Source organism: Bos mutus, chromosome 4 (genome assembly GCF_027580195.1).
Source record: "Bos mutus isolate GX-2022 chromosome 4, NWIPB_WYAK_1.1, whole genome shotgun sequence".
NCBI classification, from domain to species: Eukaryota; Metazoa; Chordata; class Mammalia; order Artiodactyla; family Bovidae; genus Bos; species Bos mutus.
In genome coordinates, this window is record NC_091620.1 from 49202482 (window position 1) to 49222820 (window position 20339).

Below are 20339 nucleotides of genomic sequence, written 5' to 3' on the forward strand. Positions count from 1 at the left end.
GTCGCTCAGTCGTGTCCGACTCTTTGCAACCCCATGGACTGTAGCCTACCAGGCTCCTCCCTCCATGTGATTCTACAGGCAAGAGTACTGGAGTGGGTTGCCATTTCCTTCTCCAGGGGATCTTCCCGACCCAGGGATCAAACCTGCGTCTCCGCATTTCAGGCAGACGCTTTAACCTCTGAGCCACCAGGGAAGCCCAATCCCAGCAAAGGATGTAATCAACTGTGCCCACTACGAAGCCTGGATTAAAAACTCTTGAAAACAATGAGGTTCAGGGAGGTTCCAAATTTGTGAACACATTCATGGGCTGAGAGGGTGGCACACCCAGAGGTGGCACAGACTCTCTGTGCCCCCAACTTCCTACTTACCCTATAGAGTTGTAACATTCATAATACATTTGTCTTATCCTGAGTTGTATCATTTATAATTAAGCGGTGCCGTCAACCCTCTATAACCACAGGTTTCAAATCAGGAGATTCGAGTAGCTGCTAAATGAAGGTCAGTGGTTGATTGAATCTGCAGATGCGAAACCAGCGCACATTTGGAAGATTTACTGTAATCACAAGCCTGGCGCCATTTTACATCTGGGGCCTGCTCATTGGTGGATTTTGGTACCTGTTGCTGCTGCTGCTGCTGCTGCTAAGTCGCTTCAGTCGTGTCCGACTCTGTGCGACCCCATAGACGGCAGCCCACCAGGCTTCCCTGTCCCTGGGATTCTCCAGGCAAAAACATTGGAGTGGGTTGCCATTTCCTTCTCCATTGTGTGAAAGTAAAAAGTGAAAGTGAAGTCGCTCAGTCCTGTCCGACTCTTCGCGACCCCATGGACTGAGGGGTCTCCCAAAATCAGTCCCCTGAGGATGCTGAGGAACGACTATAATTGTAAGTACAGAGCTTTCCTGAGTTATATGAGTCATTTCAGTGAGTTATTGAAAATGGGGGCCAGGGGAGGAAGTTGGTATGGGAACCATTGAATCTGAAGCCAAATCATAGGGAAGTATGGGTGGTCTGGGGACCTGGACTGGCAACTGACATCTGAAGTGAGAGCATCTTGTGAGACTGATTCCTTGAACTTGTGGAGCCTGATGCAAAGGACACATAGCTCGTGCAGAATAGGAGGATCCTATCAGAGAGCTGGTGTTGAAAAACATCATAGGAATATTTATTCAAATTCTACTTCCTAGGCCCAGAATACTGCCGGTGAAAATTAATCAACCTCAGACAGAAATGAGAAATTTTATTCCCGTCAAATTGAGGATTATAACCTAGGAAGAGCCTCTCAGAAAGCTCCAAGAACTGTTCCACTCATTTGAGGTCAAAGCACAGTTACATACATTTTTGAGGCAGAGGGCTGTACCTTAAATGTTAGTTCACACAACCCAGATCTGCAAGTACCAAGTGATGGGTCAGCATGACCCCTTATTAGAATACAAAGGAATGTTATCTTTGAGGAGTTGTCTTGGTGGTGGCAGAATAATGTTCTTTCTAGTTGAGCAGGTATTTCTGCCAGTGGGAGGCTTGCTCAGTGTTTAATACAGGTACACAATGCACAATAGAGGAGGGAGAGGAAGCCAAAGAGCAGAGAAAACTTTTTATGTTTAAATTTTCCTTGACTTGCCTTAGAATAAGAATTTTAATTCATCAGTGTGAACTGACTGTGGGTGGAACCGGGGAAGTTCTTCAGGTGGTCACAAGGCATGCCAGCTTTTGAGAACCCCTATCTCACATTCTGCTCTGGCAACCTCCATATCAAACCCAGAGTTCATTTTGCCAGAGGCACTACGCTCTGGACTGTGGCAGTTAACCAGCATGCCAAGTGTACTGCCTACCTGGAAGTGGAGAAGCTGAACAATGGACACTTCTAGAGTTTGGGCCCTGCCATTTCAAGAATCACTTTGGTCAGGCCAGCCCTCATGATCCCTTTCTACTTGACTCCTTGGGCAGGGGATGGGATTGTGAACCCAACACAAAGTGGGGTGGATTCCTCAGTGTAGTCCCTTTCCCAAATCCTCTCTGGGCTGTGAAGCCCCTCACCAGCCCTGAGTTTGCTGAACTTCCATATCTCTAAAGTGGGGGCTTGGGTCTGAGCCTTAAAGGGGCTCCCCTCTTAGAAGGAATGCACAGGGGTGAATGCACTATGTAGGAGCCCATGAACACAGACCCTCATCTCCATATGGCAGGAGAGGGTTTCCTTGGGCCAGGAGAGGAAAGACACCAAGACATTCCTGTCCCTGGTCAACATTATCTACCTGGATACCTGTTTTTAATAGAGTAAAAAAATAAAAGCAAAATACTCAATAAAAAATCGACTGAAATCCAAATCCCACCACACCAGGATGACCACAGTTGGTCATTTATTGGGCTGTATTTACTGGGGTGGCCAACCCAATATCTCCTTCTGGTCTTTCAGTACACATTTTAAAAACATGGCTGAGATCTGTATTCACATTCATGTTTGGCTTCCAGGGCAGTAAATAGAAAAGCACAAAGTTTCTTCTTTAGGTTTCCTCATGGAAGAATACGCTGTGTTCACTATCCAGCAGCTTTGTTCCTTCTGCCATGGGAAATTCACTCTTTTGAGGAAGGCTTTTTCAATTTTTGTCTCTTAATCTTTTTACTACCACAACAATACCTGTTCATTTTTTTCAAAAAACCCAAACAATATAAAAATGTGTAAAGCCTCCCCCTATCCTAGATTTGATGTGTATTGTTTCAAACTCTTTCCTTTTCATATGAAACATATGTGATCTATACCTATGTTGTTTTTAACCTGCAAAAATAGAATAATAATGTAGATTCTGTTTGATGACTTGCTTTTTTTTTTTAAGTTTTATTGGAGTATAGTTGCTTTACAGTGTTGTGTTTCTACATACAGTAAAGTGAATCAGTTATTAGTATACATACTTCCACTCTTTCTTAGGTTTTCTTCCCATTTGGGTCCCCATAGATCATTGGGTAGAGTTCCCTGTGCTAAACAGTAGGTCCTCATCAATTATCTGTTTTATACATACTGATGTATATATGTCAGTCCCAATCTCCCAGTTCATCCCATGCCCCACTGTCCTATTTGTAACCATAAGTTTGTTCTCTACCTCTGTAACTCTATTTCTGCTTTTCCAATAAGTTGATGACTTGCTTTTTTAACCTACCAATACATTGTGGATACCATAGATGTTTTTAGTGAGAAAAAGAGAAAGCGAAATAAAAACTGGGCTAGAAAGTGAAAACAGCTTCTTTAATCTAGATGCCAGGGAGAAAATATGTACTGGGTTTGCTATGCTAATTGAAACCACAACCCAAAACTGTTATATATTTTGTCCTAAGTATGGGATTGAGAAATGTAAGGATGTGGATTGCCATTTCTTAAAGCACCCAGAACAAATAATATATGTATGGAAAAGAGGCCTAAGAAAAGTTTCACGTAAGTCTTAATCACATACTGTGTTTCAGTATGGCATCAACCCAAAATTTAACTTTTTTTTAAAATAGACAATACTGTTAGAAAAACTCAACATTCAGAAAACTAAGATCATGCCATCTGATCCCATCACTTCATGGCAAATAGATGGGGAAACAATGGAAACAGTGAGAGACTGTATTTTCTTGGGCTCCAAAATCACTGTGGACAGTAACTGCAGGAATGAAATTAAAAGACGTTTGCTCCTTGGAAGAAAAGCTATGACAGCATATTAAATTTAGGCAGGATGTTTAAAAGCAGAGACATTACTTTGCCAACAAAGGTCCATCTAATCAAAGCTATGGTTTTTCCAGTAGTCATGTATGAATGTGAGAGTTGGACTATAAAGAAAGTTGAGTGCTGAAGAATTGATGCTTTTGAACTGTGGTGTTGGAGAAGACTCTTGAGAGTCCCTTGGACTGCAAGGAGATCCAACCAGTCCATCCTAAAGGAAATCAGTCCTGAATGTTCATTGGAAGGACTGATGCAGAAGCTGAAAATGCAATACTTTGCCACCTGATGCAAAGAACTGACTCATTGGGAAAAAAGCTGATGCTAGAAGAGATTGAAGACAGGAAGAAAAGGGGACAATAGAGGATGAGATAGTTGGATGACATCTCTGCTTGTCCATCTGACTTGATGGATATGAGTTTGAGCAAGCTCTGGAAGTTGGTGATGGACAGGGAAGCCTGGCGTGCTACAGTACGAGGGGTTGCAAAGAGTCAGACATGACTGAGCAACTGAAATGAACTGAACTGTTAGAAGATAGTGAATTTCCAGAAATACAGATATATATTTTCCTTTTAAAAATACAGAAACAATCAGTTAGTTCTACAAATATATATTGAGTGTCTGTGTGCCAGGCACGGTGATAGGAGATGAAATGTATGAGTGAATAATAGCCAGAGATTATCTCCTCCACTACTCAAGGTCAGGGGAGTGGTGGTGTTGGGACAGACGGCTAACTGTGGGCATCATCAACAGGTAAAGGACCTAGTGTGTTAAAAGATAATAGGTGTGATGGGAGGGAAAAAGACCAGCTTAAAAGACATTGGAAGTTGGTGCAGGGGGCAGATTGGAGTATTAAAAGAGGTCATCAGAAGAGGCTCCACTGAAAGATAATCTTAGGAGGAGATGATGTCTAAGCAAAGCCTTAAAGAAGTTGATGGAGTGGTCCAAGAAGATAACTGATAGGAGTGGAAGCTGCCTGATGTTTGTTACAGGTTGAATTGTGTCATCCTCTCTTCTGCAACTGCCCCCCACCCACCAAAAAAGAATATATATTGTGACCTATTTGGAAATAGAGTCTTTGCTAATGTAATCAAGTTAAGATGAGGTCATTAGGAAGTACAATGATGCAATGACTGGTGCATTCATAAGAAGAGGGAAATCTGGACACAGACACTCAAGGAGCATACCATGCAGAGATACACAGACATGGAGGGAAGATAGCCCCATGAAAATGGAGGTGGAGATCAAAGTGATGCTGCCACAGCCAAGAATGTCTGGGCCACCAAAATGGTCCTACTAACACCTTGATTTCTGACCTCTGGCCTCTGGTCAGGAAAACAAGTGGAGGGATTGTTCAGGACACACATCAGTCTAGAGAAGGATTGGGTTTTCTTCTAGTGAAATGGGATTTTTGGCAAAGGAGTAGCAAGATCTGAACTGTGTTTTCAGAGATCTGTGTTGCCACTGTACCCAGAATAGAATGGGTAGTCACTCGAGACACATGAAGAGGGTTTTGCAGTGATCTTGGTAAAAGGGTGTGTGGTCACAGTGAAAGGAACAAGAAATGGCCAGATTCCCCAAGTATTTCAAAAGTAGGATATCCTGATGGGTTGAACATGGGGTGTGAGAGAAAAAGGAAGTCAGGGATTATAGATATTTGCCACGCATGACATAATAAGGACAGTAGCTCATCTGAGCTGACATGGCACTTTTATCACTCAGGTAGCACCAAAAACCAAACCAACCAACAAAAAATGGACTACAGACACTGAAGAAGTAATTCCCGTTGTTTATGCTGCCCAAGTGAAGCTTTGGGCAACTTTAGACCTAACCCTAAGAAACCTGATTGGGCATAAGGATGCTACTTTTTAAATAATTTTGATGTACTGAGAACTCATGGAAAAACTATCTTTTGGGGGTACTTCTCATTTTCTCTGGAAAACAAAAGTGCAAACACATGGTTGTCCTTGTACCTTTTCATGCTTCCATGAGGAAAAAATTACGGAAGAGTTGACTTCTCTGAATAGAAGAGAGAATGATAAAATCTTTTCCATCATTTTATGGTGATGCTAATGAGGAAATAAATCCAGGCGTTCATGATTCAATAAACCATAGGGCGCCTGAATTCAGGAAATATCTGTGAACCCCCTTGCCGCTGCTGGGAAAGTTTTGGGGGGTACAGGGATAAGCGAGATGTGCCCCCATTTGTGGGAAGGTGGGTGGAGAATTAAATGCACAGAGACACACATGTGGGGTGTATGAAGTGTAAATACAAATTTTGGAGGCCCCAAAGGGAGAAATAATTCATTTTTAATTGAGATCTCTGGATATGTTACATATCCAGAGATTGTATCTAAACTAGGTCTGAGAAGCAGATATGAAAGATACCAGGCTGGCCCACGTGCAGACAAGTGAAAGAGCAGTTGTCTGACCATTTTTCAGTGCCTAGGAGGCCCACAGGAGAAGGCAATGGCACCCCACTTCAGTACGCTTGCCTGGAAAATCCCATGGACGGAGGAGCCTGGTAGGCTACAGCCCATGGAGTCACGAAGAGTCGGACACGACTGAGCGACTTCACTTCCACTTTTCACTTTCATGCATTGGAGAAGGAAATGGCAACCCACTCCAGTGTTCTTGCCTGGAGAATCCCAGGGACGGGGGAGCCTGGTGGGCTGCCGTCTATGGGGTCACACAGAGTCGGCCATGACTGAAGTGACTTAGCAGCAGCAGCAGCAGCAGCAGGAGGCCCACATGCACTTCCTACAACTGGGTTTGATGAGGTTGCCCTATATTTTTATAATGGATCCTCTTTTCACCTGAGATCATTTGAATGAGCTTCTGCTTGTGTGCTTGTGCTTAGTCATGTCCAACTCTTTGCAATCCATGGACTGTAGCCCACCAGGCTCCTCTGTCCATGGGGATTCTCCAGGCAAGAATACTGGAGAGGGTTGCTATGCCCTCCTCCAGGGGGTCTTCCCAACCCAGGGGTCGAATCCGGGTCTCCCACATTGCATGCGGATTCTTTACCAGCTGATCTACCAGGGAAGCCCCAAGATGCTGCTTGTTGCCACCAGATAACCCTTAAAATGGGCATTGCAAGGTAGTGAGGTGAGAAGAGGAGCGTTGAATGCTGCACTTCAGAGTAAAGATTTCCTTTCTGTAAAATTCTTCCCATGTCTCCTCACAATATATATCAGGATGTAACCACTCATTCAGCCCCTCCCCCAAGTCCTCTCCACATTTTTTCCTTGCCTTGTCTCTCACAGTAAGTGCTGTAGTTTCAGAAACTATGTCTGTAAGTTGTGCAACTCATCTGCTGGGCCTTGGGACCAATCAGACAAGCTTTCTCCCAACATGGAAGTAACACGATTGGCCCTAACAGGCACTGACAGCCCACAGGCTACTATATCACTTCACCCCTTTAATAATATACGGCCTCACCTTAATTGCCCCAAATCATAACCCTTCCCAGTTTTTTCTCACTCTCTTTAGATCAAAGCCTTCTAAATTTGCATGGCTTATCCTATCAGCCAGAGTATCCACTTTAGATTTCTACTTGTGAACTTGACATCCACAAGCTGTTAGAATAAAAACTACTTGTAAGCAAGAATTTACAAGCAACAAGAAGATTCATGTTGCATCTTTCTCTCAATCCATATATTATGCTTCTATTATAATTTAAAATTAAGCCTTTCCGTAATTATTTTTTGCTATATAACATGCTCATGGAAACAAATCAATCAACACAAAAGTAGTTTATAAGGAAATGAATAGACTTCCTTTCAGCTCTGCTCCCACAACAACCACAAAGGAAAATCCAAGTTAACGGCTGGTGTGTGTCTTTGCATTCATTCACTAGGTTCACACAAACATATATTCACACGTGGGATTTGCTCCTTTTAAAAAAAACAATAGCATCATATCATACAAAGTACTCTGCAAACTTTTTTTTTCTCATAACATTATAAACATCTTCCCAGGCAATATACATAGATCAAACTTGTCTTCTTAATAGTTGTCTAATATTGCATTGCATGGATGAATCATAATTTATTCAGCTGTCCTCTATCAATAGACACTGATATTTCATTTTTGTATTTTTGCTATCTTTCATACATCTATCCTTATTTACTGGGACATATTATGTCTGTAGAATAGATTCATAGTAATATGTATTTTACACAAAAATATGTTGCCATTAAAGATTTACGACCACTAAAAAGTAAATTACTCATTTTTATCTTCTAGAAATAACTTCATTACATCTCTGTCTCATACTGTATTATAGAAATGAATAGCTCAGAGAAGCTCACTTTTGAAAAATGTTTGCTTTTTCCGAATGTTCGCTGCTGCTCTGTGCTCTGCACTATGGCAGAATCAGCATCACAGTAATAAGTACCTTAAAAAAAAAAGAAACCAGAGTAGGCGTCCCTCCTGGAAATTCTCTCTCTGTGGCAGAATGAAGCTGAGATCCTTTATAACATCACTGGAGTTAAATAAGAGAAGCCAAGGAGGAGTCAGGGAGGAATTCCCCTATAATTTCTCCCACATCTTTCAACATAATAATCCTTTTCTCCCAAATGTGGGCCAAATGCAAAAGTGGGTGCTTTAAAAGTGTTCTTACTTCTGCCAAGGATAACCAGAGAAGGTTTCTTTTAAAGGCCACCTAATTCCTGACATTTGCTAAGATTAAGCTTCTAGCTTTAGCCACAAGGAATTGGCCAGCTTAGAAGAAAAAGGTGCAATGTCTTCAGATAAAGTCCAACCTGGTATCAAACTCAGTGGTGGCACACTGGTGTTTCACGGCTTGGACTCAGAAGTGTCCTGTTAGTCCCACTTACTTTCACTTTTCACTTTACAGGTCATTGGCCTGAAGTGGTCATGGCCCCAGCCTAACCCAGGGAGGCTAGGAAATGTGGAGAGCACGTGGATATTTATTGGGTACTAAGTATCAGTGTCACACTAGCAAAGGACACAGACAAGAGACACAACATGTTGAGAGCAGCGACCCAGGTTTGCACAGGGCGCTAAGGAAACACAGTAAAGGGCCTTCAGCTCAGCCTAGGAGAAGCAGATGAAGCCTGTGTGAGGAGGTTGAGAGCAGCGACCCAGGTTTGCACAGGGCGCTAAGGAAACACAGTAAAGGGCCTTCAGCTCAGCCTAGGAGAAGCAGATGAAGCCTGTGTGAGGAGGTAATACGTGCCCTTCTCTTCAGTGAGTTTTCACAATGACAGCGTTATTTACAGCATAGCTCTGTAGTACACAAAGAACTGAAATTCCAATTGTTTTCTATGTCTTTTTAGAGCTACATGCTGAAATATACACAAATGAAATAATAAACTGTCAGAGTTTGCTTCAGAAGTACTGGGGAATTGAGTAGGTTGGGGAGAGCGGAAACAAAATAGGCCATTTATTAAAAATTGGTGAAACTGGGTGATGAGTACATTAGGTTCTTTATACTATTCTTTCTACTTTTATTTATGTCTCAGATTTTCCGTAATAATTTGCTTAATTACATAGCCATTGGGTAGATTACAAGTATAGAGTGTCTTGTTACAAACCACACTGATGTCACCTAAATTTTTTTAATTTAAACAAGCTATTACTCAGTTCCACTCCACCCTCAATCTCAGACCTCAGCTTCTCACTCCTTCTTTGCTGACTTGCTCTTATTCACATCTGCCTTGCTGTCTGCAGCCACTCAGACAGAGATCTGAGCCATTTTTCAGCTGAGGGAATTTAATTCATAAAGAGGCACTGACCCAGCCCATCATGCTTCCTTTACAAGATAAACTTCTTCGGATAAACTTCTGACAACCTCTGCCTAGATTCACTGTCAGTTAATTATGTTGATACAACCTAGTCGAACAAAAGCAGCGCTAAAATTTCTGCCCTGGCCCTAAATTTCAAGAACAGGCAACTTCCTGTTTAAGAAAGTAAAAGAAGTGGCCCCAAACTCAGCGAACTCTATGTCTTCCTCCACTTAACAAAGACCTAATTCATCTTCGTGTCCCTGACACACAGCCCAGCACAAAGTCTGCCGCAGACTGGGAGCTCAGGAAGTTCTCGGTGAGGAAATGCGTCTGGTCCCCTCAATACTCCACTTTCTCCAAGATGCACCAGAGCAGCGGGGTGCTCACTGGCCTGCTTCTCTCTGTAACCACACTTGTCAGCTCACACTCAGCTCCTTTTCAGCTGATGCCAGACACAGAGTCCCCACATACACTCAGCCACCCACTTTCCTGTATTCCCACGTGGCCAAAAGCGTCACTCAGAGACACTCCCCAGTTGGTGCCACATTGTCTCTGGCTTTTTACTCCATGGATGGGCCTCTCTCCTTTCACAGGTTATTATTTTAACATCTTACTATTTTAGAAGCCTTCCATTTTAAAAATAGCCAATAGCCAGCCTCCTCGTCGTCCTGAAGCCCCATAGTCTGCTGCGAATGCATTTTCACATTCCAGCAGCTCATTGGCAAGCAGGAGACCAAGCAGTTTCCTACACCTTTGGCAGGGTTCTTGGCTCTGCATTTCTGGTGGCATTTCATATCTAGAAATCCATCTGAAATCAGTCCAATGCATTAAAGAAAGAGCTTTTAGTCCTTATTTGTAACTTTGCTTTTCCCTCCTGCTAGCCCATAAGAACTTGGGCCAACTTGTTTCAATTCATTGAATGTTACAAATAAACAAGAATAAATATTTTGCTTCTAAGTTTTACTGAGAAGGAGAAAGGATTCAGATTATTCTTCACATAGTTTTAAGAAAAAAAAATAGTTTTAACCTTAACAGAAATGTACTTTTGTGAGATTTCAGAAAGTTTGTGTTTTTCTTTTTAGCTTGTCTATATTTAAATTTTTTTCCATAAGGATCATGCATTATTTTGTAATTTTTTAAAATGTAATTGTCTTTTCTAAAGAAGGTTTCTCAACTTGAGCACTGTTGACTTTTTGGGCTTAACGATTGTCTGTGAGGGATGTGGGGGCATGTCTGCTGTACTGTAAGATATTTAGTGTTACTCTGGCCTCTACCCACTAGATATCAGTAGCAGCCACATAGTTGTGACAATAAAAATGTCTCCAGGCATTGCCAAATGCCACCTGTGGGAGAAGGAGGTAAAATCATTTCTTTAAAAATCTGCTGATTTTTAGTAAAGATTTAGGTTCTTTGTGGGGTTTTAGAGTAGTCCCAGGTGGTGCAGTGGTAAAGAATTCGCCTGCCAAAGCAGGAGAAGCAGAGCAATGCAGATTTTGATCCCTGGGTCAGGAAGATCCCCTGGAGTAGGAAATGGCAACCCACTCTAGTATTCTTGCCAAGAAAATCCCATGGACAGAGGAACCTGGCAGGCTACAGTCCATGAAGTCACAAAGAGTTGGACACGACTGCACACACACACACACACACACACAGGGTTTTGGAATCTATATAGGTAAATGAGTATTCACTAGGAAAAAAATGTCATCAAACTGCTAAGATTAAATATGCTAAAGATGACAAAACATTTCTAAACAATGAATGTCAAACTACACAGAGACTGCTAAAAGCCTGGCAAGGCAGTCAGGGGTTAATAAAATGATCCAATGGGGACAAGCAGAGAGGCTGAGACACACCACCAGCCCAGTTTTCCTATAGTGGTTGGGAAAAAGTCAGAAGCAGTGAAACTAGGATCCTATTGGCTACTCACCAATTGGCTGCCACTGCTTCCCAGAGAAGGATAAGCTGGAGGAAGAGAAGAGGAGGCAGTTTTACGTGAGGGGTGCAATTTAAGCACTGACATGATAAAATTGGTATCATCAGAATGGAGCGCTCCACCACAACCCAAGCTGAGCTCCTGGAAACCTCTGTCACTCAATGTCAACCCTTCTCAAACTCACCAGTCTGGTCTCCATTCTCCAAAGGCAGTGTGACTGTGAACTCAGAGTCTTTTGAGGCAAAAGCCCATCACAGTGTTCCCTGTTCAGGGCTGACTGTGAATATATGCTACAAGAATGATTTAGAAAGAAAGTTTCATCCTCTGACTCTCATCCTCTACAGGCACCTTGAGAGATTTGCCAGGAGAGGAACGGAATGTGGGAGGGGCAGAGCAGACACTGGATGCCCCTGAGGCAGAGAATGGGGTAGAATTTGGACATTTTAGAAAAAGCAGACATTACTGAAAGCAAGTCTATATGCCCAATGCACAGTGAGGCCAAACCAAAACGTGGAGGGGCCTGTGCCCTCAAAAATCCCATCTCTGAAGGATTTCAGCAAAGCCTTTTCAAAGGCAAAGTTGAGGAGGGGCGTGGTTGGTTGTTGCAAACTTCTTGGTATAGGAATCCTTTGCTCTTACAGCTGTTCCTATAGGTCAGGTCACAGTGTTCCTGTAAACCTCCAACAGGACAGGTGTTATTCTCTGTTCTGCAACCATTTATATGAATGGGAAAGTGTTGTACCCTTAAAAGTCAGGGAACCAGCTCTCCTATATATTTCAGGCTGTAGGCAACATTCTTGTGTGCATGCACGCTAAGTCACTCCAGTCAAGTCTGACTCTTTGTGACCCTATGAACTGTAGCCCACCAGATTCCTCTGTCCATGGGATTCTCCAGACAAGAATATTAAAGTGGGTTGCCATGCCCTCCTCCAGGGGCTCTTCCCAACCCAGGGATCGAACCGTGTCTCTTATGTCTCCTGCATTAGCAGGCAGGTTCTTTACCACTAGCACCACCTGGGAATCCCAGGCGACATTCTTAACTCAAAGCTAAAGCAATAGAATACAGAGGTTAAAGTAAAAGAAACAGATCTAACAGGGAGTCAGATTTGTTCTCCTGTGCAACACAGACACTGGCCTCACCCTTGCAGCAGCAACCTCAGCAACCTCCTGGAGCATCACCTCAGTAGTGTGTCTTGGTTACTTGGCCACCTTACAGTAGCACCTGGAATTGAGCACAAGAGCTCAGGGCTGCTGCAAAGGCCTCTGTACCCAACTATTCCAGAAACAGTAAAGCTTCCTGCCTTTCATCAAGCATGGCAGTGGTGACCAGTGTGGAGTACAGATCTCCACATTTAGAGAAATGGCAAGGCACTCCAGTATCCTTGCCTGGAAAATCCCATGGATGGAGGAGCCTGGTAGGCTACAGTCCATATGGTCACAAAGAGTCAGACACGAACTGAGCCACTTCACTTAGGAAAGGTATTAGGAAAAACTGTGAAAGACCGAAATGGGTAAATAGCAGTTACTAGGTAGAGTGTCTTGTTACCTTTGAGCTATTTTACAAATATGTACTTGTGGAAAATGGGTAGTATTATGAGTTGAATTATGTTGCCTAAGAAGACATATTGAAGTCCTAACCTTTGGTACCTCAGAATGTGACTTTTTTGGAAATAGGGTCACTGCAGATATTAATAGTTATGGTCATCCTGGAGTACAGTGGGTCCTCAATCCAATATGACTTGTGTCCTTATATAAAAAAGAAAAGACACAGAAATACAGACACATAAAGGGAAGCAGCATGTGGTGATGGAGGCAGAGATTGAAAGGCTACAGCTCCAAGCAGTGGAACGCCAAGAACTGTCAGAAAACCATCAGAAGCTGAGAAAGACCACAAGGATTCTCCTCTATAGGTATCAGAGAGAGCTTGGTCCAGCCAATATCTTCATTTTGGACTTCTAACCTCCAGACTGTGAGAACACAAATTGCTATTCTTTTAAGTCACTCAGTTTGTGGGACTTTCTTATGCAGCCCTAAGAAACTAACACAGGTTGTAGTGCAAATGATTCTTGTCCACTGAAATGCAAATAAATTTTGTCCAGTGGGACACATTTGTTATCTCCCAGTGAATATTGACCAATTTTGCATCTATTTGTAAGTCCATTTCAGCATTCCTGATGGCCTCTGTCTGTGTGTGGTTTTTTTTTAACTTTACAATATTGTATTGGTTTTGCCATATATCAACATGGATCCGCCACAGGTATACACGTGTCCCCCATCCTGAACCCTCCTCCCTCCTCCCTCCCCATATCATCCCTCTGGGTTGTCCTAGTGCTCCAGCCCCAAGCATCCAGTATCGTACATCAAACCTGGACTGGCGACTCGTTTCATATATGATATTATACATGTTTCAATGGCATTCTCCCAAATCATCCCACCCTCTCCCTCTTCCACAGAGTCCAAAGGACTCTTCTATACATCAGTGTCTCTTTTGCTGTCTCGTATACAGGGTTACTGTTACCATCTTTCTAAATTCCGTATATATGCGTTAGTATACTGTATTGGTGTTTTTCTTTCTGGCTTACTTCACTCTGTATAATAGGCTCCAGTTTCATCCACCTCATTAGGACTGATTCAAATGTATTCTTTTTAATGGCTGAGTAATACTCCATTGTGTATATGTACCACAGCTTTCTTATCCATTCATCTGTGTGTGGTTTTTTAAATTCTCTTTTGAACCAGTAGTAATATCTTGTTTTCTCATTAATTAATGAGTTAATAAATGAAATCTTCCACATTGTTCATCTTATATTTATCTGAATCATGATTTTACCTTTATTTACAAACAGTTTTTACAAGGGGAGAAGCTCCTCAAAATGTTCCAGAGATGAAAGTTATTTTTTTAACCACGGTCACAGGGAAACAGAGTCATTTAATTCCACTTAGAAAATCAGAGCAATGAGACAATGATTGCACTCAAGGCAGAGGAGTAGACTCAAACCCACATCATGGAGAAACTGGGTCCAGCGGGTGGAGAGCTATTAGAAAGTCTTACCTGAAAGCCGTTGGTTATTATTGGCCTTACTTTAACTCTGCCTTTTTCATCTAAATCTTCATTAAATCTCCTCTTTGCAGATGAAGAAGCTGAGGCACAGAGAGGTTAAATGACGTGTGCCTGAACATACTCTGTTCCCAGTACCATCCTGTGACCTCCACTTGCTTGTTGTTTTCTAGAAACTAGTTTAATAATGGATATTCCCAGGGAGCCCCATGGCTTTAAAACACTTGTTCGAATTTGCAATATCCATTAAAATTTAAATGCTCATACCTTTGACACAGCAATTCCTTTCCTTAAAATATGGAAATAATCATTCAAGTATGCAAAACTACCAAACACAAAGTTATTTGCTGCAACTTTGTTTCAAAAAGTTAAAAATTGGAAACAAGCTTGAGTAAAACATTGGAAACAAAGGGAAATGACTGCCACTATAAAATGGATTAAATAATTAATATATGGGGGCACCCATGCAATTAGGATCCTATGGAGGCATGAAAAGAAATATGGTAACTCTCTAAGCATTGACCTGGAAAGATGTCACAATGTACAAAGGGACTGAAATGAGAGAAAATGTAGCATGCGGAATTATTTTGCTTTTGCAATTGTATTGCATGTTATTAGTCAGAGGGGGGAAAAAATCTAGAGGAATATAACCAAACTAGCCTTAGTGGTTATTTCTGGATTTTGCTTTCCATTTCGTATTGCTTTTATACTTTTTTACAATGAATATGTGTTGATTTTTATATCAGAAGAAATAAAGACATGTATTTTTATGCCTGTACTGGGTCCCATTTGATCCTGTAACTACCCTGAGGGGTATAAAACAGAAGAAACTGAGGCTCAGAAAGGCAAAATGACTTGCCCAACATCACCCAGCTGTCAAAGGAATGCTCCAGTCATCCAGGCCAGTATACCTGACCCAGAGGTCAGTGCTGCAGTATGCACACTACATCCTCGAATTACACCTTTAGCAGTAGCACTAGCCACCGCCTCCAACCCCGGCCCCGTACAAAGCCATGATGCAGCTTTACCTGGAAAACTGTGTAAGATTTCTATAGTGACACCACAGGGAAGATGTAAAAGAGTGGGAGACCAATCAGAGAGGAGAAACCAAAACAGGAAGGGAATGGTATGATTTCTATAGAATAGGACAGAGAAGGCTAATGAATGTTAGCCAACTGTGTCTCAGACTAAAAACCATAGAAGAAACAGATACACAGATCAGCAATCTGTTCTCTAAATCCCAAAACTCTGAAGTGTGAAGACAGGATTTAATGTTGAAAATACCAGCTTTTGGTTCAATACCAGGTAAATACTATTTGCTGAAAACGTTACACTGAAACTGACATAAATGTGAGTAAAAATAATAGATATTTATATCAATTCATAAATGATAGCTCAACAACTGTAATTTGGGAGCCCAGGGCCAGGACTGATCTGCAACAAAACACCTCACAGAGTCAAGGAAGACAGAATCTGGGGCTGTGGGCCACTGGCATGACTCAGTGCCACATTCATGATTATCTTTTTGTTCCTTTTTTGTTCCTCTAAGGCCATGAGTATCTTTTCTAATATTTTAATTCACATGGTTTGGGTTTAGATTTCTTCCATCAAAATAGATCAAGCTATTTGAATTTGCTTTTGTTTCATTGCGTCAGACAACATCTTACTTTACCCATCATAATTGCCAATCACCCTCATATTTGGCATTCAGCAAATCTTGTGACCTTCAGTTGTTCTTCTCTTGGATATTTTTGTTTAATAATTGTATTTTCAAAAGTTACTCTCAAACTTAAGCATATCAGAGTTAACAATATCATCATTCTAAAGATTCAGATTCATGGAACAATTGACTGGTTCAAAACTGAATAAGGAGTACATCAAGACAGTATATTGTCACCCTGGTTATTTAATTCATATGCACAGTACATCATTTGAGATGCCAGGCTGGATGGATTTCAAGCTGGAATCAAGATTTCGGGGAGAAATATCAACAACCTTAGATATGCAGATCTAATGGCAGAAATTGAAGAGGAACTAAAGAGCCTCTTGATGAGGGTGAAAGAGGAGAGTGAAAAAGCTGGCTTGAAATGCAACATTAAAAAAAAAAAACTAATATCATGGTATCTGATGCCATCACTCCACGGCAAATAGAATGGGGAAAGGTGGAGGCAGTGACAGATTTTATTTTTTGGGGCTCTAAAATCACTGTGGACCATGATTGCAGCCATAAAATTAAATGACACCTGCTCCTTGGAAGGAAAGCTATGACAAAACTTGACAGTATATTAAAAAGCAGAGACATCACTGCTAACAAAAGTCCATATAGTCAAAGCTATGGTTTTTCCAGTAGTCATGTGTGGATGTGACAGTTGGATCATAAAGAAGGCTGAGAGTTAAAGAATTGATGTTTTTGAACTGTGGTGTTGGAGAAGACTCTTGAGAGTGCCTTGGACTGCAAGGAGATCCAACCAGTCCATCCTAAAGGAGATCAGTCCTGAATATTCATTGGAAGGACTGATGCTGAAGTTGAAGCTCCAGAACTTTGGCCACCTGATGCAGAGAGCCAGCTCATTGGAAAAGATCCTGATGCTGGGAAAGACTGAAGAGGAGAAGGGGGCAATAGAGGATGAGATGGTTAGATAGCATCGCCAACTTGATGGACATGAATTTGACCAAACTCCTGGAGATAGTAAAGAATAGAGGAGCCTGGCCATACTTCAATCCATTGGGTAGCAGTGTCAGACATGACTTAGTGACTGAACAACAGGAACAAAAAATTCAGGCCACACTTTATTTTATATTCAGATTTTCTTTATTTAAACATAATCTAGTCTTACTTAAATCCATATTTCCAAAACCATGCCTGAAATTGTCATTTACTAAAAAATTATTAATATAGCCTAGATTTACTAATGTAATTGACTAAATATTCAGATATAGTTTACAAGTATCATTATATTGTGTGTGGGTGTGTTAGTCGCTCAGTCATGTCCAACTTCTCGCAACCCCATGGACTGTAGTCTGCCAGGCTTGTCTGTCCATGTAATTCTCCACGAAAGAATACTGGACTATTCTAGCCTTTCCTTTCTTCAGAGTATCTTCCCTACGTAGGGATCAAACCTGGATCACCTGTATTGCAGGCAGATTCTTTATCATCTGAGCCACCAGCAAAGCCCTGTAAGTGACATAAGCCAGTCATAAAAAGACAAATTTTGTATGATTTCGCCTATATGACGTAGATAGAGTTTTCAAATTCATAGAGATGGAAAGTAGAATGTTGGTTGCCAGGGCCTGGAGAGAGAAGGAAGTGGACAGTTGTTTTTTAATCAGTATAGAGTTCCAGTTTTGCAAGATGGAAAGAGTTCTGCAGATTAGTTGCATAACAATATGTATATACTTAACATTACTATACACTTACACATTTTAAGTGTCAGTCAGTCAGTTTAGTTGCTCAGTCATGTCCGACTCTTTGTGACCCCATGGACTGCAACATGCCAGGCCTCCCTGTGAATCACCAACTTCTGGAGTTCACTCAAACTCATGTCCATTGAGTCGGTGATGCCATCCAACCATCTCATCCTCTGTCGTCCCCTTCTCCTCCCACCTTCAATCTTTCCCAGCATCAGGGTCTTTTCAAATGAGTCAGTTCTTCGCATCAGGTGGCCAAAATTTGGGGGTTTCAGCTTCAGCATCAGTCCTTCCAATGAATATTCAGGACTGATTTCCTTTAGGATGTACTGGTTGGATCTCCTTGCAGTCCAAGGGACACTCAAGAGTCTTCTCCAACACCACAGTTCAAAAGCATCAATTCTTCGGTGCTCAGCTTTCTTCACAGTCCAACTCTCACATCCATACATGACCACAGGAAAAACCATAGCCTTAACTAGATGGACGTTTGTTGGCAAAGTTATGTCTCTGCTTTTTAATATGCTGTCTAGGTTGGTCATAACTTTCCTTCCAAGGAGTAAGTGTCTTTTAATTTCATGGCTACAGTCACCATTTGCAGTGATTTTGGAGCCCCAAAAAATCAAGTCTGTCACTGTTTCCACTGTTTCCCCATCTATTTGCCATTAAGTGATGGGACCGGATGCCATGATCTTAGTTTTCTGAATGTTGAGATTTAAGCCAACTTTTTCACTCTCCTCTTTTACTTTCATCAAGAAGCTCTTTAGTTGTTCTTCACTTTCTGCCATAAGGGTGGTGTCATCTGCATATCTGAGGTTATTGATGTTTCTCCTGGCAGTCTTGATTCCAGCTTGTGCTTCTTCCAGCCTAGCGTTTCTCATGATGTACTCTGCATAGAAGTTAAATAAGCAGGGTGACAATATACAGCCTTAGTGTACTCCTTTCCCTATTTGGAACCAGTCTGTTATTCCATGCCTAGTTCTAATTGTAGCTTCCTGACCTGCATACAGATTTCTCAGGAGGCAGGTCAGGTAGTCTGGTATTCCCATCTCTTTCAGAATTTTCCACAGTTTATTGTGATCCCCACAGTCAAAGGCTTTGGCATAGTCAGTAAAGCAGAAATAGGTGTTTTTCTGGAATTCTCTTGCTTTTTCCATGATCCAGTGGATGTTGGCAATTTGATCTCTGGTTCCTCTGTCTTTCCTAAAACCAGCTTGAACATCTGGAAGTTCACGGTTCACATATTGCTGAAGCCTGGCTTGGAGAATTTTGAGCATTACTTTACTAGCGTGTGAGATGAGTGCAATTGTGCAGTAGTTTGAGCATTCTTTGACATTGCCTTTCTTTGGGATTGGAATGAAAACTGACCTTTTCCAGTCCTGTGGCCACTGCTGAGTTTTCCAAATTTGCTGGCATATTGAGTGCAGCACTTTCACAGCATCATCTTTCAGGATTTGAAATAGCTCAACCGGAATTCCATCACCTCCACTAGCTTTGTTTGTAGTGATGCTTCCTAAGACCCACTTGACTTCACATTCCAGGATGTCCGGCTCTAGGTGAGTGATCACACCATTGTGATTATCTATTTTAAGTGTATTTTACCACAATTAAAAATCTTAAAATTTTTTTCAGTGCACTGAAATTGTACAAATGTGTTATTGCCACTATCGACTATAGAATCTACATTTTTTAAAACAGTCACAGTAACCACATGGCTTTCCAAAGAACATGTTCCCTGGTGTGTCACAAAGTGTGAAAATGAATATGGCATAGAAAGGCTCCTGTGAAGACAGTTGTTGTTGTTGTTCAGTTGCAAAGTGAAAGTGAAGTCTCTCAGTCATGTCCAACTTTTTGTGACCCCATGGACAGTAGCCTGCATCAGGCTCCTCCGTCCATGTTCAGTTGCAAAGTCATGTTCAAATCTTTGTGACCCCATGGACTGCAACATGCCAGGCTTCTCTGTCATCCACTGTCGCCCAGAGTTTGCTCAAATTCGTGTCCATTGAGTTGGTGATGCTAACCATCTCACCCTCTGCTGCCCCTTAGGTATCTCTAATTAGAATTGCTACTTTTAAAAGTATTTCCATATTCTGAGAATATCAACAAACTGATTACAAACTTTATATGAAGAAGGAAGAACTCCAAAATAGCCACCATGATATTGACAGTGAAGAACACGATATCAAAGGACTGACAGCACCCGACCTCAAGACTTACTATGCACTCTGGTTGCTTAGTCGCTCAGTCATGTCTGACTTTTTGCGACCCCCGAGGACTGTAGCCCGCCAGGCTCCTCTGTCCAATAAAAATTAATTATTTTTTAAAATTACATATTGCATGATTCCAGCTATATCATATACTGTAAAGGCAAAACTCTAGAGACAGAATAAAGAGATTAGTAATTGTCAGGTGTTCCAAAGGGACGGGAAGGGATGAACAGCTGAAGTACAGAAGATTTTGGGGGTGTGAGTCTATTCTGTATGATACTGTAACGGTGGGTACAAA

The 20339-nt window shown here is 41.7% G+C and overlaps 1 long non-coding RNA gene across 1 annotated transcript in view; it reads left to right on the forward strand.

Annotated features, from left to right (window-relative positions):
• Window positions 1-630: 630 nt before the first annotated feature.
• LOC138987535 (uncharacterized) overlaps window positions 631-20339 on the forward strand; it is a 39530-nt gene continuing 19821 nt past the window's right edge. Inside the window, exon 1 of the long non-coding RNA XR_011463893.1 lies at window positions 631-879. This is a non-coding gene — a long non-coding RNA (uncharacterized lncRNA). The remainder of the gene's footprint in view (window positions 880-20339) is intronic.